This window comes from Protopterus annectens, chromosome 9.part0 (genome assembly GCF_019279795.1).
Source record: "Protopterus annectens isolate FY-2018-M chromosome 9.part0, PAN1.0, whole genome shotgun sequence".
In the NCBI taxonomy this organism is placed as follows: domain Eukaryota; kingdom Metazoa; phylum Chordata; order Ceratodontiformes; family Protopteridae; genus Protopterus; species Protopterus annectens.
In genome coordinates this window covers 1,546,241,299-1,546,267,744 of record NC_056743.1, presented here as the reverse complement: position 1 = coordinate 1,546,267,744, position 26,446 = coordinate 1,546,241,299, and positions in this window count along the sequence as shown.

Here is a 26,446-nt window from a genome sequence, read left to right as displayed (position 1 = left end):
GGGTATCTGTGATCTCCCATTTCTCTTGAACAAGGGCCAGTAGGTGCTCTGCCTCACATGTACGGGGATAGGGAGTCTTTGGGTGATGAATCTATCCCTCCAGCACTATTAATAGCCGTGCCGTCGTTTAGGTAAGTCTCTCCCCCTTGTGCCTAAATCTGGGTTTGACATGGCCTTGTATGTTAGGCAAAAGGTCACCTCTGAGCAGCGCCTGACTGAATAGAGCTGGAGTTCTTCAGTCGGGCAGCATAGGACAGATTTTGAGACCCTTTATCCTTTTGGTGAGGAACTTGTGGCCGTAAAGGAGACTATGACCCTCCTTGATCTAGATGAGAATCTTCATGATGATAGGGCATGGGCAAGTAGAAAGTCTTCTTTTAACTACTTTAGCTATGGGTGTGTGAATGACTCAACCTAACCTGGGGGGTCCCCTCCCTGATTTGGTAGCTAGGGGTAACCTTGTTTTCCCAAAGGGGTATGGCATGCATTTTTGGCATTTAACTTCAGGCAGGCGGCTCTGGCACCTTATATCCCGCTTCTGTGAGACCCTTCTGAAGGATATTGTCTGTTGTGTGTGTTTTTTAACGCCTGGTTTGCAGCAGTCTGCAAACAAACTTCAGTCAACCCTCCTCTCCTGTGTGTTTTTGTTAAAAAAAAAAAGATGCCAAACCCAGGACTGGCCCCAGGACTGATCTCTGGGGCCAGCAACTCTGACCCTGTGTTCTCTCATCAGCCAAGCTTTGCAACCCATCTTGTGATGTATGGGTTAACATTTAGCTGATGAGTTTTTCAATGATACCTGAGTGGGGTATTGTACGAGGCCTTAGCCAGATCGAGGGGGCTGTATGGACTGCCTGCTCCTTCCCTATGTCTTTATTTATGAGGTCCATTATGATCCCTCCATGGCTTTGCAGATAAGGCTTGTCAAGCTAATGGGCGGGTAATTTCCAGGGTGTGGAGGCACCGCCTTTGTGAGTGGGACCACAGTTGCAGTGCGCCACCCCCTGGCACAATCCAGACTCATTGAGTTCGTGGAGCACACAGCCGGGACACCATCAGGTCCCATGGACAGTTCTCACTTGGGCTGGAGATGTTTGGGGGCTGCAATCGTTTGGTATAGATATCTCTCCTTTGGGGGGGGGGAAGTTTCTTGTAGTAGCTTCGGATGTAGCTGTTTGTCAACAGAGATAGATAGGGGCTCAGTGACCCATCCCTTCCCTGATAGCATAAATCTCATAGGGGGGTTGATATATGTCTTATGAACCTTGGGCAGTGCATAAATAACAGGTATAGTAGAGCAGTTAACATTAAAATACTCAAATAGCTGTTTATCAATCAGCCCCTCCATTAACAGCTCATATACATAAGAATATACATATCTTTTGATACAGGGCGGAACCTAGATGGCCATCTGAGAGCAGTGAATTTTGAGAGCTCCATAAACTAGTATAATAATATAGGAACATTTTATTATTTTCAAGTTTAAAACATCAGAAATCTATAAATAATCTACTGAACTACATAAATATCAATTTTGGTGGAGATAGACAAAATATTCCTGTCAAGTAACTTGGAGATATATTGAGTCACTGAATATGAACAGCTCAAGGAATTCTCATCCAGATGCTGCTTTGAAAAAAAGAACTGCAATTGATGATATCTACCTTACAGGAACTATCTTTGAAGATGGATGGCTTTAAACATGACTTAAAAAATCTCAAATTAAATTCTCAAAAACAGACTGATACTCTTAAGGAAGTATTGCAACAACACCATACAAAAATAACAAATATAGAGACTTCTCTAAATGACATTGAGGGGAGACTCAAAGAGGAAGAATTCCAAAAAGAATTTCTGCTTAAACAGAATACATGACTGCTTAACAAAATAGATGACTTAGAAAACAGGGAAAAGAGAAACAGCATAAGGATCTTTGGTCTGCCTGAAAACACTGAAGGAGAAGACATTATTTCATTCTTAACAACCCAGATTCCTAAATTTTTAGACTTGAAAGAGGGACTTTCATTTGGAATTGAATGGGTGCATAGAGCATTGAGGAAACCTGCTTCTAACTCAACAAATACTCCACCTAGATCCATAGTTATAAATTTTCTTTTATTTCTGGACAAGGAACTAATATTAAAATCTGCTTGGAGAAAATCACCCTTAAAATACAATCAAAGCCTGATAAGGTTTGACAATGATTATTATTCCAGAATACTAGAACAAAGGAAAAAAAGTCTGGCCAATAATAAAACCGTTGAAACAAAACAACATTAAAGCACAGCTGGCCTTTGCAGCCAAGATAAAAATACTTTTTGCCAATGACATGAGAACCTTTAATGACTTAGAAGAAGCTACTATATTCATCAAAAACAACAACATAGTGTCTATCCCGGAAGAAATGGAATGGATGGCCCCTACTCTTAAAATAATAAAATAAACAAATCCTTAGACTGATGCTAGAAAGAAGAAACAAAAAACTGATTCTAAGATAGCTGTCCCAAAAAAATAACTCTTACAGCTACATCTCTCAAAGTATCAACTGATATGGTACATCACTTGTCATCTGTTTTTATTTTTTTAAAAAAGGAGGGTTTCTTAAACAACTGAGAAACAGTAATGATTTATTTAGAATGTTCTAAGAGTCCAATAATTCTTCACAAAGGTAGGTCAAGATGGGTTACTATTTACATTATATATAAGCCAAACAAAGCAACATATAATACAAACACAGAAGTTTCTATTCCCCTACTTGAACTCAGTGAATACTTATCTTGTTCATTTTTCATTTATTTTACTTATAATAATTTAAGTAATTAATTAACTAATTCAACAAGGTACCAATCATCAGAGTTCCGACTGAAAAGTAACAAAATAACATCATATATAATAGCAGTAACAGTAGAGTGTTTTGAAAAAAATGCTGTCATGGAGACTAATGCCTTCTTCAGTTAAAGTATGATTTAAAAATGTCATGTATATCTTGGTTAAATAATAGTAGCAAGCTCTTAGTACAAATGTCATTATTATTCTGTCTAAATATAGTTAATGTCAATTATGGCAGGTATCACAGCTACGAGTGCTGTTTGATCAATCCTGATATGGTGGGTGTGGATGCAGCCGTGTCTGGCAGCTAGTACAAATGCCATTATTATTCTGTCTAAACATAGTTAATATCAATTATGGCAGGTATCATATCTTTGAGTGCTGTTTGATTAAGCCTGACATGGTGTGTGTGTGGATGCAGCTGTGTCTGGCAGTTGTTGTATGTTGCCGTTTTCGTCTCCGGGAAGCTGTGGGTTGCGGCTTGTGATCGAGGTTTACTGATGCTTATGTATTAGGAAGAGACATTTGGTGTTTTAGCCTGGATCCAGGGGAAGGGGTGGATAAAACTGTGATTTGGGATATTTTGGCAGAGAATAGTTTGTTTATACATCTGCTGAGTGAGAGGTGGGAAGGCTGGAAGAATGTGTTATCTCTTGTTGTGGAAGCTTCTTGAGAGTTTTTTTTTTTTATCTGTTTGCTCTCCATTTTTTTCCCGGCTGCTGCCTTGCTAAAAGGGAGGGAATTTAGGCTTGAAGCTGCAGTGAAGTGAAGCTTTGCTTCAGGTGCATCTTAAGCCTCTGGTATGCAATACACAGATACACTAACAGAAACAGATGCTCCCAGGTTGCTCTAGTAACAGAAACAGAGTGACGATAATGCTTAACGGCTCTGAGGAGCCTCCAAGATGATTCTCGACAATTATGTTTTAGCTTTTTAAAAAAAATCTATAATAAAAGGCTGTTTTAAACCACATATACACATATTAATGGTCTCCCAGCCCTTCGTTTAGCTCATTAAGCTGATTCTTGATAAAAAAAATAAATAATAAGCGCAATTTTATATTTAAAATGTATTTTGGTCCAAACACATGAGTGGAAGTCTGAGTTACTGTGAAAGACTAAGAGCACTTGATCTTGTGCAGTACCCTTTGCAGTGGTCTGAGAGGTGAGCTTGCTCGGAAGTGTTGGGCTTATGGGGATAGCTGATTCTAGGGGTGTTTGAGGTTGCCAGGAAGTGCTAGAGAGTCATCAGCTTTCCTTTGTGAAAATATCTGTGGAAATGGAAGGTGTGTTGAGTGGTTCACTGGCAGAGTGGCCACTGCATGGAATAGGCTGGTAAAATGGAACAGGACAGATATTGGTTTGGATATTTTAAGAACAGCCTGGAAACACACCACATGAATTAGTGAATGGTATTCTGGCAAAACTGGATGGGCGTTGTTGCAGTGCTTGAAGTACTGATGTGTGTGTATGTAAGGATGGACATATACTAATAACAAATAAGAAACTAGAAGGGTCTCATTATTTAAAGTCTATGGACTGTATAAATAAGCTTGGAAGGAGCTAATAATAAGAATGAGCATTACAGCTTGTGGTATCTCAAATAACTAAGCAACAGCCAAAAAAAAAAAAAAAAAACACACACAATAGTTATGTAATGTATGATTTTAGTAAATCTAGACATAAAATATATAATCGTCATATAAGATGAAGCAGTCTGCTGAATTTAGATATTAAAGACAGGATTTAATAACATGGGCTTGTGTATAATAACACTACTGTTTCAACTTGTCATAAATGACATACACTACATTGAACATCAAGGGAAACCATGATGGTTTTCTCATATAAGTAAATGTGCATAACAAGTCATATAATTGCTTTTACTTGAATTGTGGTTTTGCAACCCATCTTGACCATACATAATACTTAAGCTGTTACCAAGGTAACCAATGTTTTATACATGCATCAAACTGACAAAGTTGTTCAAGGGGAAACAATAGAAGCCTGAACTAGGAATGTCACAGAATGTAACAATCACATTCTGAACAAATAGTATTACATTGACAATAATCACTCAGTTTAACCTTTGCTGATTATACAAACTAGAATGTTGCTATTTAAATCTAAAAACTGTCAGTATATACCATAAAATGGCAATTTATGAATATGGAAAGGGAACTTGTAATCATTAATCACAATACTCGAATTTGTTGTTTTTAACCTATAATTTCACACATTCTATGCTAAGAAATGACAGATATGAAAATCCTTATGTGTAGGAAATGTGGGGAAGAGGGATGCACGGATAATAAAAATGCACTAACTTTCATCAATGCTCACATAAAACAAACTTGATGCTTTAAGTAAGTTAGCAACAAACAAAGTGATTACTTTAGATGCTGGAAAACAATGAAATACAACTTCTGATATCTCCAGTAAAATACATTGTATTATAAACATTAGGTATAAATGTTATTACCATCTATTTATATTAAGTAATACATTTTGAAAGACTTCATCAATAAGGGTGAGTGTGTTAAATAACTGTGTGCTATAATCTTTTACTGAGGTTTTGATTGAATTGCTTGTCATCTATCTTTGATGTAAATATTAATTGCGTATACAATAAGTAGACATTTATATTGTATTAGAATTCTGTCTAATCTACAATAGTACTATATCTGCTCAAAATAACATAAATATTGCTTATTCCTATTACAAATATTCTACATATGATAATTCAATTTATGGAGCTCATATGTTCTGGATTGTCAAGGTATGAGTGAAAATCTGATGGACTTAGGTTTATCCATCAGATTAGAAATGATTTTCATTCCATGGATAGTGCGGATCTTAGTTTTGTTAACATTTATTAATTTAAATTTGTTATTTCACAAAACATTTTTAGTATGCCTGACCAAAACATTACTTTATTGGTAAACACTCAAAGTATAAAACTGATAATTTCCTTTAAAAGCTCAAACATAGACTTTATATTATCAGAGGAAAATGTTTAATAGTCACAATAAAACAAAAATACATAGTCTAGATAAACTAAGATGGATTTAACTTTATTATCTTTAAATACCAATGGCTTAAACAATCCTAGCAAGAGATCAAATCTACTGAAATATTTAAAACTGAACAAAGCACAAATTGTCTTCCTTCAAGAAACTCATTTCAAAACAAATGACAATTACAAATGGAATCATAAGGAATATATGATATTGGCACAATGCACATATATGACAAAGACAAAAGGGGTAACAATTTTATGGAAAACAAATGTGATTAACCCAGAAATCATTTATAAGTATGAAGATAAAGAAGGTCTTATGGCATTAGTAATAGTTAAGAATAACAACAGAATATGGACTCTAGCCAATCTATACTGGTTCTCAGGCATTGGAACAGGAACTGCTAAAAAACACTTGGATTTTATTTCCAATAATTATAAAGGCAACTTAATATTAGGAGGAGATTTTAACTGTATATTTGATATTTCTGAAACTACAAATAAAAGACAGCTGCATACACCTGCTGTATCAAAAGCTTTAAACAAGTGGGTAGAATCATTTTATCTTGTAGATACTTTCTGATTTAAGTAAGATAAATCTTTGTTGTTTTTCCATCACGATCACAGATTTAGTACCCAAACTAGAATAGATAAACTATTTGCTGCCCATGACTTACACTCTAAAACCATTAATTTCTCAATCATTCCCTGCCCCTTTTCAGACCACAATTCATTGATACTAAAACTTCAAAATGGGTACTAACCATTACTCTTTAACTCCAGAATTCCAGTATATATAACTAAAATTAAAGAGTTCAAACCCTGGTTATTATTTGAATTACAGTTCTTCTTAGATATTAATTACACCACAGAGATAAATAAAATAATGATATGGGACTCATTAAAAGCTTGCATATGTGGTAAAACCCTAACTTGGTATAAACAAATCAGAAAATGGGATTTTGAATTATTAGATCTATAATACAAACTTTTGTCAGTAAAAGCTAAAAAAAATCAAAATCATTTGGAGATAAAAAAGAAAGTAGTAGTATTAAGCAATAAATACAATGAAAGTATAACACATAAAACTAGTTTAGCTTTAGAAAACTAAAAATTAATACCTTGGCCACTTCTCCCAAATATTTACATAATTTATCCACAAGAATCAAAATACAATCAAAAGCTAATAACATTAAAAGTATCTTCCATGAAAAGAAAGGGAAAATATCTTGGATATAGGTGACATTCTTGATGCCTATAGAAATCACAATATGGAACATTTCCAAAAAGAAAATATACATATCGAGCAATTAAATCTAGATGAAAAATATTCTAGTTTTAAAAAATACCAGAAATTACAGATACAATAAAAGAGGGTAAAAATAATAAAGCTCCAGGTATAGATGGCATAATTTTGGAAATATATAAACTTTTTCATTCAAAGGTACTATCCCTCTTCCATAAAACTCTATTAGAAATTCAGTCACAAGCTTAAATACCACCCTCTTGGATATATTCCTTAATCACACCAATCTTAAAGGAAAACAAATCCCCAAACCTCTGTACCTCATATAGACCTATATCATTATTAAATAATGACTATAAGATATTCATGACAATATTAACTAACAGAATGAAAATACCACTATCCTAAACAATAAATAATGATCAAACTGGATTTATATATCATAGACACACAAACACACACACACACACATGACAATATTAAAAGGATAATTTATCTTATAGATTATGTTAATAAAGAAAATAAAGAAACTCTCATAATTGGCTTAGATATAGAGAAAGCCTTTGATTCCTTAAATTGGGACTATTTATTCAAAATCCTAATGCTATTTGAATTTCCTGCATCCTTTGTTCATCTCCTAAAGAATATATATACAAATAATTTAGAGTATGTCAAGTTAGGTCCTTTTACCTCTGAATCTATAGATATAACAAATGGCACTAAACAAGGATGTCTCATATCACCGATTCTATTTGCTCCGGCTATTGAAATATTGGCAGATTCAATTTGTAACAATATAAAAATCAAAGGAATAGATGTTTATGAACAATACAGTTCTAAAGTAATGCTATTTGCTGATGACATATTGCTAAAATTATCTAATACAAAAGAGACATTAGAAGAATTAGATATATTAATTGACAAATTTTACATGACTTTAGGACTCCAATTCAATCAATCAAAATCAAAATTTTTATTTTTAAATAAAAAAAGAACTGCAGACTAAGGGGGATCACATCATAGGGAAACAATAATCTACCTTAAAATATCTAGAAATTGAGTTATACAAGGATAATAATGAATTAGTCTCAAAAAACTACAATAATATTATCAATGCAATTAAAATCTCTGTGGAAAAATGGAACAACATAATATTAACATTTGAAGATAGACAAGAGTTAATAAAAATGGATTTACTGCCCAAAATCCTATATATAGCCTTGGCAATATGACTGCTACCAAAAAGGAATATACTTAAAGAAATAAATTCATGCCTAATAAAATTTTTATGGTTTCCCAAAAGAAAACAGAATAGCTTTAATACATCATATCAGACCATGGAAACAGGGAGGATTAAACTTTCCTGATATAGAAACATAGGTTCATAGTTTCATAGGTAGGTACTAGGCTATCGGCCCAAGGGCCTACAAGCCTAGCCAACAAGGTTCCCCTGGCTTTTACCACCCAAGAAAGTTATTTTCCTGTGCCACTAACGAGCAGAGACACAGAAGTGATCCCCAGGGTGTATTTCCTATTTCCCATCCTCTCATCAAGATTTTTCCTGAAGAGTGCTAATGAAGAACTTTGCTTGACATAGATGAGTAGCCTGTTCATATATAAAAACATCAATATCTAAAACAATCTCAGACTGGATAAGTCCAGATTACTCTGCAAATTGGAAAGAATTAATCTGAATAAATAACTGCATTATCAATAAATGAATTTGATTTACAAAAAAATTTTAAATAACAGACAAAAACAATTTGCCATGGCGCATATTATGTATTAGTATGCAATATAACATAACTAAACCCACTAAAACTCGTATGATTAATTATTACATTGACTCATTTAGGAAAATTATTAATGCAAATATAGATTTAAAAATCTGGTTTGATCTTTTAACACCATTTATAGTCACAAAGAACTTTCCACATAAAATATATAGATAAATGATTAATTCCTAGGAACAGAAAGGATTTGTTTGTTGACTCTACTTTTCTTTTGGGAAACTATAAAAATTTTATTAGATATGCAAGTAATAAAAACAACTACAAAATAAATTCCACAATGGGACTGGCTAACTTTACAGTGTATTCTGTCATATTTGCAAGATTTAAGTAGAATAATTAACAATTGTTCATTTAAAGAAATACCTAAATTTATGAAATACATATATGAAATAATATATAATACATATATGAAATTATATATAATGAGTTTGACATGGGAGAATACTGTTTCCCATGTCAAAGTCATTATATATTATTTCATATATGTATTATATATTGTTTCATATATGTATTTCATAAATTTAGGTATTTCTTTAAATGAACAATTGTTAATTATTCTACTTAAATCTTGCAAATATGACAGAATACGCTGTAAAGTTAGCCAGTCCCATTGTGGAATTTTGTCAGGGGTGGCTCATGCTATTGGGCTGCAGGACTCTAGCCCCCCCATCTGTAAACAAAGAAGAAAAGAAAATACAAAAAATAAAAATGTGAGTTGCAGAACATCGCTCATGTGGTGGTGGTTCGGCAGTAGCATTGTCGGCTCACAGTAAGATGTTGTCTTGTTTGATTCTCAGTTAGAGCATCTTTTGTGTGGAGACATGCATGAATGGGAGTACCTTTGTTGAAGGTTGTCCGTCAGGGCTGGCAACTCGGCATGTAAAAATCTACTGCCAATCATTAGTGGACCGGAGTTCCACTGTGGCGACCCCTAACCGGGAAAAAGCCGAAAGACACAACAACAACATTGATAAACTATAAAACAACACCCAAAACCTCATATTGGAAATATATAACAAGAGGACACTCAATACAGTTAACTGAAGATATTAAAACAAATATCTTATTGTTGATAAAATATACTTCCTTTACACAATACTGGAAAGTTTTTAATTGGAAATGCTTGCACAGAGCATTCTTAACCCCAGACAGAATCAGCAAAATTAATTTTTCCATAAAAGGAATATGTTGGATATGTGAGCAAGTATACAATGGAGATTGGAACCGCATATTCTTTGACTGTGTTAAAATTAAGCCATTTTGGAATGGTATCAATAACTTTCTACAAGCTTTATTTAATGAATCATTTTATTTAACTAAAGCTCTTGTATTATTAAATGTGAACAAAGGTCCTCATTTGAATAGCTCAAACATGTATCTGGTATGGACTATACTTGCAATTTCAAGGAAGTGTATAACAAGAAAATGGAATGCAAACACAATACCAAATTTGGAAGACTTCTACAGCCTACTGAAGACCACAACATTATTGGAAATTAAAGAACTAAGAATTTATCCAAAGCCATTTATCAACAATCCTTGGGTAAATGTCTTATCGCTGATTGACACTATACAATAATTGATCGGACACTCTGATAATGGATTGGACATACTTATAAAGTAACTGTATACATTAAGATCTGTTATAGTGTGAGGCTAATGTAAATAGTGTACATAGTTATTTAAGATGTTATGTATAAATACTTTGGAATTCATTCAAATGTATTTGAAAAATAAAAAAAAAATTGAGAAAAAAAGAATATACATTTCTGATTATCCTATCAACTTCATAGCATTCACAAACATAGTATGTCGATTCATCATTTAACATTATAAGCATGTCAACATACTTCTCTGTGTCCATATCTACAATCCCTCCCCCTTTATCTGCCGGTCATATATATAAATCTTGTTGCACTATTAAGTCACTCAAGACTTTCCCTTGTGTATTTGTCACATTAAAATAATTTTTCTTCATGACTCGCTCGTTAAATAAGTTATAGATTTCCTCCTCACAAACCTTACTAAAAACCTCTACCAGTGGAGGAAGAACAGGAATATACGCACTTGTTTTTTTTAAACAGATTCAAAGGAGGTTCATCAGTATTACCATAATTCAATTTTAATGCAATATTGTATATATATATATATATATATATATATATATATATATATATATATATATAGTTTAAAATCCAATAAAACTTCATATACATTTGAGCCTTTCACTGGGGTTCAATATTTGCTAACATGGGACAAAATGGTCAACAAACCATGTTGCTTTGAAAATGATGGTCTGTACCCTTATCCCCTCGCCTTTTGAATATTTGCTAAAACTTTATTCACTCCTTACAGCCTTGTTTAGGCAATGTCAAACTGACAAACCTACAAATATAGCAATTAAAACCCAAAGAAAGCTAAAAGTGTTACTGCTCAGTGCTAGGGACCTAAACAAGAAACTCCATACCCTACAAGATCTCATCTGTGCTGTTACAAAGACTTGGTTTAAAGCAACAGAAAGTATTCTGGCAATGCAATGCTTCAGAGCCTTCCACACATTTAGATCATCAATTGCACAGACAGGGCTAAAAGGGGGAGGAGTCTCAATCTACATTAGCAACAAGTATAACTCTAGGTTGGTTAAACAGGATGATGCCTTGGAACTTATCCACATGAAAATCACCATTGACAAAGTCCCATACCATACCCTAGCAAGCTATAGGTCATCCTCTGTGTCCCAAGATTCCCATAGCTAGTAATTAGACCTACTTAAGTCACTCACCGTTAAACCAAATACCCTTTTCATAAGAGACTTTAACTACCTGCATATAGACTGGGAAACATACAATGCCTTATACTTGTAAGCACAATGATTCCTGGACTTTATTATCATAACTACCCTTTATCAGATAGTGTGCACACCCACCAAATGTTTAAACATATTAGACCTGGTACTGATTAACATGGGATAACACTGCACCCCCAAGTGTCACATCTTCACTGGTGAAGTTGAACCACAACATTGTCTCCTTTAAAATAAAAGTCAACTCTGTAACCCAAGCAAGCCCTGTAATACTTAGGAACTATTTCAAAGCAAACTACATCCTATTAAGTGATAGCTTGTCAAAATTCAGTGCTCCTCCCAAACATGAGTTCACTGCAACCTATGCAGAATTATTCACAGCGACGCTGTACAATCATGTGAATGGCTGTACAGGGGCTGGTGTACCAACTAGATGTGAGCCCCAAACAAACTCTAAAAACAAACCACACAGGTGGAATCCTAACCTTAACCAAAAAAGTAGAGAAACGTGGTGAAGCAGAGAACCGTAAAAGAAAATGCAAAGAAAACAAAATGAACTCTGCAATGTTGAGCATCTTTAATAAAAAACAATGTAGAGCTTTTGGATCTGAAAGCTCTACACTTTTTTATTAAAGAAACTCAATGTTGTGTAATCCTAACCTTAATATGGTATATAACAAAAGGGAAAAAGTAATGGCAAAGATCATGCAGAGCAACTTCCACAATGACAGGAGCTCTATAATAAAACAAACCATGAAACTAACAGGAATAATTTAGTCCAACAAGGCCAATTACAAAATCAAGATAGCTTCTCAGGCTAAAGATGACCACAAGACCTTTTAAAACGACGTCTGAAACCTGAAAGATGGCACACATCAGTGGCTATACTGATGGACAATGGTGCCACCTTCAATGAGCAGAGAAACATAGTGAATTTGCTGGCTGATAAATTCAGCTCAAACCTCACCTCCTGCTCCCCTCACCTCTCCCTATGAACTATCTACAAGCACACCCCCCCCACTATTAACAGGGAGTAGGTCCTGCCAGTGATTGCTAAGGCTAAAAACACCCTCTTATTGAGTCCTGATAGTATCATGGGATGTTTCTATATAACTTGAAACATGACCTGTCAGGACCACTTAAGTCACTTTTCAACTATAACCTCAAAATAGGCTTTGTACCATGAGAATCAAGGACTGCAGTGGTTATCCCATTTCACAAAGGTGGACCATCAACTGATCCCAGAAACTTCAGTTCTATTAGTCTGGCTTTTCTAATATGCAAAGTGATGGAATTAATTATAATGGAAATGATCAACAAAGACATTGACTTTGGCACCACTGTCCATCAGTATAGCCACTGACGTGTGCCATCTTTCAGGTTTCAGACGTAGTTGTAAAAGGTCTTGTGGTCATCTTTAGCCTGAGAAGATATCTTGATTTTGTAATTGACTATTCACCAGTGGGGTATCTCAGGGCTCCGTACTGGGACTGCTTCAATTTGGCATCTACTTCTCTGAGGTAAAGGCTAATTTCAAGGGCCTTTGACTGACCAAGTTTGTGGATGAGTGCAAACTGGAAGGTCTCACAGAGTCCCCACATGACACAAACAACTTACAAGAGGGTCTGACACAGACAAATAACTGGTGTCATAGTCATGGCTTAAAACTCAATGCTGAGAAATGAATTATAGTGCCTTTTGAGAAAATTGCCACCCAGGCTAATTACTTTATCTATAAGACACCCCTAAGAGTTGACACAGTAGTCAGGGATCAGGGAACATGTGCAGACAGTAATCTGGCCTTTGACCAACATGTGGCCAAGGTAGTAAGAAAATCAGTTTATGTCACCCAACTTACATAACTTCAACATGCACCTGACCAGACATATTTAGCAGCTGGAACACCCACAAAAATTCCTTACCAGCAGAATCCAGAGTATAAATACCTTGCCCTTTGTGGATTGCCTTAAATCATTAGCTCTACACTTGGTGTCCTACAAGTTACTGAGAGGTGATCTATGCCTGGCATTCAAAGCATCCTTGGATCCAGCTCTGATGGACCTTTAGCACATCTGCAAAACAAACAGCATCAGAACCACTAGAGCAAAGGATTTAAATTTTTCTTGTGACATAAATAAGACATGTTGGCAAGGCAGATATATGGCAGTTATGTGTCTCAGAGGATGCTTATGTTCTGGAAGAGGTGCCTCATCCATGTGAAGTATGTGAAGCAGAGTCCATCAATAATCCTATTTAAGCATAACCTTGACTAATGGATGGGAAATCAAACATTCACTCTGGGTCTTGCCCTGTGTCTCCGATAGAGGGAAAAGAAACAGTAATATCCAAACTAATAGTTCCCTTACACAACTTCTAGAAATTTCCTAAGTAACATACCCCTCCTAATAAATGCCCATGATGCATGGGGACACAATTGGCTTCGGTTGCATGGTTAGGCTTATAAAGCCCTAGTGATTGTTAGCCTAGTATATACCTATGAATCTATAAACATAAATCAAATATGTAGCCTAGATGCAGAGATGAATATAAAATAAAAAAAAAAAAAGATGTAGTAAAAAAAAGCACTCCACAGCACATTTTAATAGTAAAGCCTATAGGATATGTCATCACAGACTGGCAATAATTTGTATTTCCATGTCAACTGCTAGTGCAGACATAGACAATTTGTGCAAGAAAAAATCAGTGACTGATCCCTCCACTAATAAGTATGATATAATAGAGATGTTATGGTAATTTGCACTTTGCCTGATCACAATTTTCTTAGGTTACTTTCTGTACTCTTTGTATTGGCTTAAAGGCTTTGAGATTATTTTCTTTAATATTACTTGTGTTTGGAGTAGCTTTATAATGCATGCAAAGTATGTTCAAATGGATTTGCACATTTATGGAAAGAATACGGTATGAGATATTTCTCAGTGAGATTGTTCTGTAACCTCAAGTGTGCCTGTCTAGATAATGCATCTCCTTCAACAGAACACACAGACTTGATTCCAGTTTTTTTTTTCTCTCTTGCACCTTGATTATGAGGTGGTAAAGTACTTTGACTTTGAGGGAGGTATAAAAAAGCAGATATTTTGGGTAATATTAATGTATTCTCAAGACTTGTTAAACTTGATTTTACCTCCTTGCCAGTAAGGTTGGACAACTCTGATCCAGACTTTGTGGTTTATTGTTTTTGTGTCATCTATGCTGCCCCTTGGGGATCTGATTTGAAGTAAAAGGTCATTTCATCATTGGTTTTCATGATGATACACATACTTAATCTCCTTCTTTCAAGAATGTACAGCTTCTACAATTAACTTAGATGATTTGTTGACTATGCATCACTGGATTTATTTGTGCAGACACTAAATGCATATAGCCAAAGCCCTGTTTTTTTCTAGTACTCCGTAAGGGTTTCTACTTTGTCAGTTCCATCCGTTTTGTTATTTATTGAGGCAAGAAACCTTAGTTCATATATAATATGTATAACCTTGTCCTCTAGATCCATCTGACATTCAGGACAAAATAGCAGTGGTGCTCAAGTCTTCTTGTTATTTGTCAGGAATAACAGTAGGTTTAATTTTTCCAAGTCTTTTGGTTTTCTAACACCATGACAGGAATAGACCCCATTTCTAAGTCAGGGTATAATTAAAGTTCTTAAAATTAGTATTGTTTCAGTCTTTGACATTAGTTAAAAGTGCTCTTCACAGCACCCACAATGTGCGGAGAAGTGACTCCTTCAGCAATTCATACAGAGTTGCATGTCTTGGTATCATATATAAGTACGACAATAGATTTTGTTTTTTTATGAGACCCATTGCTCCCACTACTATTGGAACTGACAGGGTATCTTTTTTCAACATTGTTCTAATTACTGCCTGCAAATATGGTCACAGGTTCATAGGTGTGTACTAGGCTAATGGCCCTGGAGCCTTTACAAGCCTAGACCATAGGATTACCCTGGCATCATGCCACCCGACCTTAGTTCCTAGTGCCTCTGTCGAGTAGAGCCACTGGAGTGATCCCCTGGGTGAATTTTCTATTTCCCATCCACTCGTCAAGATTCTCTTGAAGAGGGCCAGTGAGGTGCTCTGCTTGATATGTATGGGAAGTCTGTTCCATAGCATGGGCAGTCTCTGGGTTATGAATTTTCCCTCCAGCATGTTCTGTTGATTGTGGTAATGAGGTTGAGGTCTCTGGAGCATGTGGTGCAGAGGGATTGGGATTTCTTTAGATGTGGCATTTCTAACAGAGCTGAGTAAGACATTGCTTTGTAAGTCAAGCAGAGATGGCCTCTAAGTAGGCGATATGAGACAGAGAATAGTTGGAGTTTTTTTGATATTTTTTATATATTTTTTTATTGATATTGATATTTATTTTTGATATAAAATCTTCAGATTTTATGACTTTGTGTCTCTCTGTACATAAGACACTGTATTCACTAGATGGAGCAATTTCAATGATCAATGCTGCATTTCTCATTTTTAATGGGCTACTATATCTGGGATTCTCACATCTATTTTTGAACTGTTGGTAATGGGTGATTGCACATGATATACACTTCATTATTCTGTATAATGCTTTGTGGTTCATGTTTCCAATACGTCTCACCTACTTCTATATTGCATAGTTTGCAGAATCCTCAAATCAACAATCTTGCTACATTATTGAGCCTTTAAAAGTACAGGCCCTCTGCCATAAGTGTATCACACCCAGCAAGAAGATGTGCGACTGCTTCCAGTTCTTTTTTACAGAACCTACATTTATCTGTTTCTCCCACATGCTCAATGGACTTTATAAACCAACATGTAAATAGTCCACTATCATGGACTGCCATTATTAACCTTTTTTCTTTGGTTTAAACTCACCTCTTAACCATTTCTGCATCAAATCTTGATCAGCAGCAAGCTGTTCCAGGAGATCTCTATACTTGCCACTGTATTTATGGCTTTTCCACATTTCTTTCCTTCTCACCAAATCCTTCTCCTTATATTCTTTCTTTTGTTTTTTTTTTGGCTCATTCAATTTCTGTGTGATTTTTGTCTACTTCTTGTTTGTTTTCCATTCCCATTTGATATTGGAATGCTTCTGCTAAATTAAGCAAAGAGGCCATCTTAGATTTTCTCTCCTCATGTTTTAAAACTTTCACTATATTTGGATCTGATGAGATCAGCAGATATGTCTGCAGTTCCATGACTGTCGATGTCTACATGTAATCAGTTTCGAGGAGGTCCATACCTACTTCAGAGCAAATATTATCTTGGTATACACTGATTTTTACATGTCATTTGATAAGCATAAAGCATATTTCTTGTTTTCCTGTACAACTGATCTGATACCCTTGGCGCCAGTCAAACACACCAAAACTTTATTAGAACAATAAGGGTGAATTGGTTTATAGCATGGACTTTATTTCTAGATGTCAAGGCTGTCTTCAATATTAAGTATTTCTTACCGAGTTTTATTTGAATTTGTTATGTTTTATTGATGATTGTTCATCAGTTCTCAAATATTTATACAATATCTCCTACTCAAGTTCCTTATATCACGTTCCTGTCCCAGATTGATATTTTCTTGGTACTAACTTTCCTTCTTTAAATATTGCTTTTACACATTTATCAAGACCAAATAACATTTGTTTATCATCTGAGAAAGTTTTAACCACTTGCGGTTGTGTTTTCATTTTCTCATCTGATGAACTATACATTCCACAAAACGTAGATGAGCAGTCTTTAAGCAAAGTTTTTTTCTGGGAGCCAAATTGTAATCACAAACTAATATTTTAGATAAACATCTTAATGGGTTAAGGGTAAGACAAAACAACAGTGACGACAAAGAATCACCCTGGAATATCCCCCTTTTTTCCCTGGGATAATAATTTGGCCTATGTCATGGCTTAACTGCAAAGTGGTTTGCCACTGTTTCATGGTGACTGTAATGTAATTGATGTAGCATGTGTCTTACACATCTTTAAGCACTCCTTTATCCACGAATGTGGGATGCTGTCAAATGCTTTTTTGTAATCTATCTATGCATTACCTAGATTCTTCCCCTTTTTACAATTCCCTATTATTGTTTTATTTAGCAACAAATGATCTTTTGTTCCATATGACTTTCTTTTGCTACCCCTTTGTTCGATTGCCACAATTTATTTTTTTTCTAAATGACTATGAACTCTGTCTGCATCAGTTCCAGTATATAGTTTGTACATTGTCAGAAGGCAAGTTATTGTTTTATAGTTTTTAGGATGGCTTACATGTTCACTCTTAAGGAGGAGTATTGTTTTTCCTGTTGTTAACCAGGTTGGTGTCTGTTTGGAATGTGTACATAAGTAATTCTTACACATGGCTAAATCTTTGTATAAAGATGTTAATACTTTTAGCCAGAAGCTAGGTACTGCATCTGGGTCTGGAGTTCTCCAGTTAGGAGCTTTTCTTAATTTTGTTTTAGTTTCTCTGGCCGTTACTTCATCACATTTCATATCTTACACATTTGAATTCTTTACTGTTTCTTTTACATTTTTTTATTTATTCAGCATCTTTGTTGTGTTCCAAGAGTCTTTATAAATATTTCTGCAAAATGTGTCTATTTCCTCCTTTTTGGCAGTATTTCTGTCCCATTTGCTTTGTTTCTGAGTTCTCTATAAATTGTTTTTGCCATTAATGAATTGCTTATTTTTGTACTTTTCCTTTGTATTTATCTGCATACCTTGTAAGTTTTTATGCCTGTGCTGATATCTTTTCTATTTCCATCAGTGCATGGTAGATCCTAGTCCGTTCTGATGTTGGCTATCTTTTTAAGTCTATCATTCTACATCTATTGTTTTAAGTATTTTTGTTGATCTGTTCCCTCTTCTGTATTTTTCTAACAATGACACCTCTTGTCTAGTTTTCTTTCTTTGATGCTACAATGATGTCATTTTATTTCTTCCCTTCCTTTCCCTTATTGCTCTTTGTTTTTGTGGTAAGATTGTATGTGTTATTAATTTAGCTGCTGCATATCTTGAGTTACTTTTGTTATATCACATGAATTTCTATTAATAATCATGATTACTGTGTTCATCTATTTTATCATACTTCTAACATTGTGGGTCTTACTTTCTTTCATCAATCTTAATATAACTACACATCTCTATTAAATCAAACAACCCTTCCCTTACATAATTTTCTTGTAAACTGAAAGCATAGTCTTTCCCCTCTGTTTCTTGTGGGCATTCTATAGAAAGTTCCAGAACATCTTCCTGTGACATATACTTCTGAGCTGCATCCTGCATCATCTGCTGCTCCTTCTTATGGGAACTCATTGGCCCATCACTCCACACCACTGCCTGCATCAGAGTTGTCTCTGCTTCCTGCTCTTTCCCTGAACTGGAAGCTGAACATTTGTACTGGTTTCCTACTGAAGGCTCCAGAGCATCATCACTTGGCAAGTCATAAGATGCTTCCTTTTCCACCTATTTCTCCTTAGTTTTGGGATTAATTTTTCCATGATGCTGTGAAATTACCTGTGTTGGATTTTCTACATTAAATTCTTCACTTTGCAAGTACTCCATAACTTCAGTTTCTATTTCTTTAAATTCTCCCTTACTAATCCCCATTTCTACTTCCCCCATTTGTTTTCTTATTTTTTGTATTGTGAATTTTCCCAAATCTGGGATTTACCTCTATTTCTCTTTGAATATCCTTGGTGCTGCTTTTTTGTATTAATTCGTTTTGCTTTCTCATTTGCATAAATATTGCACCATATCAAATCTCTTTTTCTTTTCCATGTCCATATTTCCTCTTCCAACGTCTCCCGCTCTACCTATTTCTCCTTAATTTAGGTTCATAGGTTCATAGGCTGGTACTAGGCTATTGGCCCTAGAGCCTATACAAGCCTAGCCATAACAATTCCCTGGATATTTCTTCTCACAATATTTACTTCTCTGGACCCCTGTCTAGCAGGGCGACTGACATGATCACTGGGGTGAATTTCCTATCTCCTATCCAATCATCAAGGTTCCTTTTGAAGAGGGCCAATGAGGTGCTCTGCTTGACATGTATGGGCAGTTTATTCCAGAGTATGGGGAGTCTCTGTGTCAGGAACCTATCCCTCCAGCATGTTTTGCTCATTGAGATAACAAGGTTTAGATCCCTGGAGCGTGTGGCTCTGAGGGATTGGGATTTCTTTAAGTGGAGCATGTGCAACAGCTCAGGATTTGATATGGCCTTGTATGTTAAGCAGAGATTGCCTCTGAGTAGACAATATGCCACAGAGTATAGCTGGAGATTTTTTAGACGGTCAGCATATGGCATCTGCTTTAAGCCTGTGAGTCTTTTAGTGAGGTATTTCTGTAGCCTTTCCAGCTGCTGCAGATGTCTTGTGAGGTACATACCAAACGGGGCATTATACTCTATAATGGGTCTAATGAGGGATATGTTCAGTGGGACAATAACCTCCTTTTTTTCTGGATGAAAAGCCCTTAGTGATGAGGTGTGCCACATAGAAGGATTTCCTGACTGTTATGGCGATGTGTCTACCTGTGTCCCTAAGTCTCTCATCACACTTTCGATGTTTAGTGTACTGCCACCTATGTGGTAATTCATGGGTACATGTTTTTTTCCAAAGGGGATAACTATACATTTCTTGGCATTAAGCTTGAGCCCATGGCTCTGGCACCAGGCATCTGTTTCTGTAAGGCCCTTTTGTAGAATATCCACATCATTTGGGGATTCAATAATGGCTCCCAGTTTGCAGTCATCTGCGAACTTTGTTAGCCAGAGTCCCTTAGTGTTGGCCTGTACTTCAGAGAAGTAGATGCCAAACAAGAGTGGTTCCAGGACTGAACCCTGAGGTACTCCACTTGTCACTTGTCTGGAGCTGGATTTGGAGTCAGCTACTTTTACAGTCTGGGTTTTGTCAGGAAGCCAGTTGGCAACCCATTGAGTGATGTAGGGATTTATGCCCAGCTTAGTAAGTTTATCTATGATTCCAGAGTGGGGGATGGTGTTGAAGGCCTTGGCGAGGTCCAGGTAGGTTGTGTGGACTGCCTTACCCTCGTCCACAGCTCTAGAGACTGATTCAAAGAAGTCAATCAGATTCAGGAGACAAGATCGGCCCTTCACAAACCCAAACTTGGTGGGTTCCAGTGTTTGAAGGTTGCCAATGTCTTTGTTTATAAATTCCATGATAATGTGTTCCATGCCCTTGCAGATCAGGCTTGTCAGACTGATGGGTCGGTAGTTCCCAGGATCCAAGGTGGATCCCCCTTTGTGGAGTGGGATAACTGCAGCTGTGCGCCACTCAGTGGGCACGAAGCCTGAGGTGATGCTATGATTAAACATGACACTTAGGTGAGGTGCCAGTTCATTTTGTAGTTCATGTAGTACACAGCCTGGGATGTCATCTGGTCCCATGGATGCTGCATTCTTAGCTTTGGAGAGTGCGGTTTCTACCTGTGTGGCTGTGATTACCGTGAATTTGGCAATCTTTTGGTATTGAGATGGGCCCTTTAGGGGGGGAGAGGGGGGGGTGAAGTTGGCACTAAATCGATCTGCCAGGATATTGGCAATATCCTTGGGATCAGTATATTTAATGCCATTCTGTTGTAGCTCAGTGCAGATCTGAGCATTGCCATTTAGATTCTTGACATAACTATAAAACGCCTTGTGGTTGTCTTTGGAATCTTTGGCAAATTTATTTTCGTAACTAGCTTTTGAGGATTTTATGAGGGATCTCATCTTCTTACTGAGGCTGGTGAGGGAGTTTTTTGCATCCTGGGATTTTCCTCTTTTCTGCAACAGTTTCTTCCTTCTGTTGTATAGTTTGCTTATAGCAGGGGACCACCAGATTGACTTCCTTTTTTTGGAGAAGGGCATCTTGGTTCTATTTGGGGTGACACGATTCATGCACAAGTGGATATGCTCGTACAGTGCCTTAGTGTAGGATTCTGCAGTCGAACATTCAGATCCCGTCTGCATGGGTGTCGTGAAGTTTGCCACTTCTGACTTCGGTAGCATGAAGTTGGCTCTGGAGAAGTTTTTTAAGTATGTTTCCTTACTGGGGGGTGGGGGTGGGATGTGGATGTCAAAGGTGATTTGCTTATGGTCAGACCTGACCAATGAGCGGGTGACCACTGGTGTGGAGCATCTATCTCCCATGTTGGTAATGACCATGTCTAGGATATTGGAGCCCCTGGTGGGACAATGGATTAGTTGATCCAGGGTGTTGGAATTTATGAATTCCAAGAACCCTTGGGAAAAGGAGTTGGTACCTGAGTAGTTTTCCCAGTAAATGGCAGGGTAGTTGAAATCACCCAGTATTAGGGTGTTTGGTTGTATCTTAATATTTTCCAGTATGATTAGAAAGGTGTAGTGAGAATCCTGGGGCATGGTGGGGGATCTGTAGCAAGCTATAATTTGGATTGCAGTCTTACCTAGTGTTAGTTGCACCTGGGGAATTTCAGATGCATTGTGTTGGGCAACTAGCCTGGAGGTGTGAATATCCTTGGTGAATATGGACACTCCTCCACCTTTAGTGTTTTGATCTTGGTTTTGTGGCCAAAAAGTGTGGTAAGAGTTGTAGCCTGGTATTGCAGGGGTGCTCTCTGGAGCCTTGAACAGATCTCAGTTACTGCACAGATATCGATGTTCTCCATTTCTAGGAGTGCCTCGAGAGAATGCATTTTAAGGTTTGAGGATCTCATTGTTCCATTATTCTCTAGTGACATTATCTGTGTTGGATTTTCTTCACCAAATCTTTTGCTTTCTGGGTATTCCATAACTTCAGTTTGTATTTGTTCAACTTCTACGTTACTAATTCTCTATTCTGCATTACCCCCTTTGTCTTCTTATTTTTTGAATTGTGAAATTTTCAAAATCTGGTTGACTTTTCCTGTATTTCTCTTCAAATATCTTTGGAGCTGCTTTTTTATTTCTTAGTTTGGCTTTCTCCTTTACATAAATATTGCACCATACTAGATCTATTTTTCTTTCTCGTGTCCTTGTTTCTTTTTTATACATTTCAAAAATCTCTAGGTTTTGTCCTTTATGTTTTCACACTTCCTCTGTTGTTTCTTTTTCCAGGCAGTCCAAAGTTTCTTCATCTATGCAATGTTTTTCATGGATTGGTTGTATTAATGAACACAAATTTACATTTGAAGCTTTTGATGTATTTTCTGTGCACGCATTTTTCTTTCCTTTAATTTCTCTCTTAATCTGTCTGAATGGGTTTCTTTCATAATAGGTGCTCTGCACCCAGCTGTGTTTTTATTTTTTAACCTACTCCTCTCCATGATTTATGTTATACAAGATACAGTCCATATATCAGTGTCTTCATGGTGAGATTTTGTGAAAACAGTGTCTACCATTGGAAGGTACTCAGCAAGACTTGAGCACAGCTAAGCTAGGGGGTGTGTCTAAACCTTCCTAGCACTCTTTACAAAGTGTAAGCGGGTGTGCGCACCGCGCACCAGGTTTTACAGGAAGAAAAAAGAAGTTAAACCAGGAAATAGCAGCTCTGTGCACATTTGAGCACTCCATTTGCGCTGTGCGCACACGGCCTTAAACAGGAAAGCAATGGGAAGGGAAAGCAGCAGTAAGAAGGTAACCAAGGAGAACTATCTTAGCTGACAGGTGAAATGTATCAGAATCAACCGATCACACAGGCAGCAGACCAGCTCCGCCCAGTCCAGCACACCACTATAAACTATGTAAACACCTTTCCCCCTTGTTTTTCCTAAAAACTCTGCACCACCGGTGTATACAAACAGGGAAATTTTACATAACGAAAACAAGAGAAAAAATGTTAGGGGCTGCTTTTGCTATCATAAGCCAGCATGTGCAAGAGGGTGAGGTTGGCGAGGATGTGAATGCTGCTGACCAACTCACAGTGAGGAGATGGAGAAGTGTGTACAGAACCAGGGTAATCTACCGGGGGCTACATGAGCTGGAGATAGTGGAGCACTATAGGGTGGACAGAGACCTCCTACAGCAAATTGTTGAGCTGTGCCGGTCACACCTGACACACAAAACTGGCAGAGGGGAACCCACCCCAGTGGATACCAAGGTATGTGTAGGCCTAGGTATACTAGCCACAGGTACCTCCCAAAGCAAAACTGGGGATATCATGGGGATCTCACAGGCATCAGCATCCGGAGTATTCCACCAGTTCCTGGATGCCATGTCAGCACATGCCAGTGAGCACGTATATTTCCTCAACACACGTGAGGTGTTGACCAGAAATATGCATCTCTTCCACCAAATAGCAGAATACCCTGGGGTAGTGGGTACTATAGATTGCATGCACATATGCATCAAAGCACCACCCGGTGAGCAGGGTAGGGCCTACATTAACCACAGGGGCATCCCCTCCATCAACTGCCAGGTCGTATGTGATGCCCAGGGCATTATAATGAATGTGTATGCTGGCTGCCGTGGAAGCTATGACGACTCACACATATGGCATCTGATGCAGCTGTAACACAGATTTGCCAATGTGGACATCCCCTACGGTCACCTAGTGGGGGATGCTGGGTACCCACTGGAGCCGTGGCTGATGACACCCATCAGAAATGCACACACACACCTGAACAAGAACAACATAATGAGGCACATGCACAGGCCAGACATATAATAGAGCATGTGTTTGGGATGCTCAGGTCATGGTTCTGGTGTCTGGACACATCCGGTGGAGCCTTGCAGTATTCACCAGCTACATGTACCCAAATTGTTATGGTATGTGCTATACCATACAATATGATCCTGCAGAAACAGCTGCAGCAGGAACAGCATGGGGCAGGGCCACACAGCCCCCCACCAATGCCAAGGCCTGTACAGGCACAGAGTGACTCGGAGGAGGAACAACCTGAGCCTGCCCCAATAGGCAGGAGGTGTGCCCAGTATGCCCTGTCCTTGGCAAAGAGGCAACGCATAGCATATGCACTGACACAGTAGGGACCCAGGGAATTACACCTCTCTCTGACTCTCACAGACAGTAAAAGGGATGCCAGACATGACAGCACCTGTGCTCAACCATGTATAGGGAGTGTACTATGTGCATCCAACATAGGTAGCCCTCCAGCACCATCCTCAAGTCTGACACACCCTCAAGATAGGTCAATCAACCTACCAATTGGCAAATGGAGTAGAATGTGTTGTTACCCGTAGCTATGGTATGGATGTCAGCATGCAAGGGAATTGGGTGCCTGAATATTATGGCAGCAGACAGTAGGCATCCATAGTGGCACCATGACATCTGTAACACATACTGGAGTCACCATAGTAGCCAGTACTACACAGGGTGACAAAACCCACTCTAGGAAATGGGATGAGCAACATGTGTGTTCATAAGACCCACACATGTCAGTCAGGAAGGTTCACATACCCTACAACAGTCTCAGCCAACAGGACAGGTGTATACAAACACAAACAAGTGCTGTACTATGGCCTCTGAATGAGCCCTATGTGTAACCCCTCCCCAGGCCTACAAAGACAGACTACAGCAGGCCAGGCAGTTGGATGTAAGTTGTGAAGGCTAGGAAGTCAGAAACTAATATGTAGGTAATTAAAGCCAAGATCTGTAGTACACTGGTATGCCTCTAGCCAGCACGATAGGGAAGACTACAGACTGAAACAGAGTACCTGACATACCAGTACAGTCTTAGCAAATGTGTACAAGTGTCAGTTGTGCCCCCATCCTACGTACACTTATAGTAACAGTCAGGTGTGTCCCCCCCCACTCCTGTGTAGAAATGTAGGAACAGTCAGGTGTGTCCCCCCCGCTATGCAGAAATTTATCAACAGTCAATGCCAAATGACCGATGGATACCCTGCAGACACAGCATGCTACCTGTCAGTGTACAACACAAAGGTCAGCACCACAGTACAAACTAGCTGGACTTGATCCACACATGCAATACAGATGGTCATACTGGGCATGCTCACACACTTAGAGGAATGAAGGCCATGTCAGTCAACAACATACTGAAAGGTCATACTGGGCATGCTCACACACTTAAACATATGAAGGCCATGTCTGCAAACACCAGTGGACCAGACATATCTGGCAGTCGCAGTTCTCAGTGCAGACACATGTCAGTATGCACCACTCCTGCCTTTCACACACAGTGGATAGGAATACAGACACACATATAAGGACAACACACTATAATAAGCCAAAGGTAGATGGACATAGATGTGTGGAAGAGGGTGACCATGACAAGGAGCCATCTGGGCCTGTCCCACCCAGCACACAGCCAAAGGGCCCCAAACACATGAGGTGCAGATGTCACTCACTGCAGATACTAGCCACCAGTATCTGTCAGCATTACAGACTATGTGATGAACGTGCCAGCTGTGCAACATGACTGTACAAGGAAGTAGTCATCTAGTAGCTGTTTACATTTACCTGTGACATATGACCCCATGTGTGCCCGCATGTGGCATGTCAACCCCTACATGAATGGGTTATAGCCCATGCACACACCCTCCCATTAGCAGTATTATGACAAGCCTGCTAAGGTCATCCAAAGTGAAATACACCTTTGAGAGAACTGTAGCTTAGTAATCTCCATGGCGCGTCCCATAACTGCTTACTGCTGTAGTGATAAACTAGTTAGATAGTAGCTCTAACCCCAGACTTGGCAATTGTGTGTGTGTGTTTGACTGTGTAGAGAGAAATGCTTTTTAGGCTACGCACACTCTGTGCAATTCATATACTCAACTTTGGCAAGACTGCTGATGTCATTCACCTAGAAATACACCTCTGGAAAAGTCA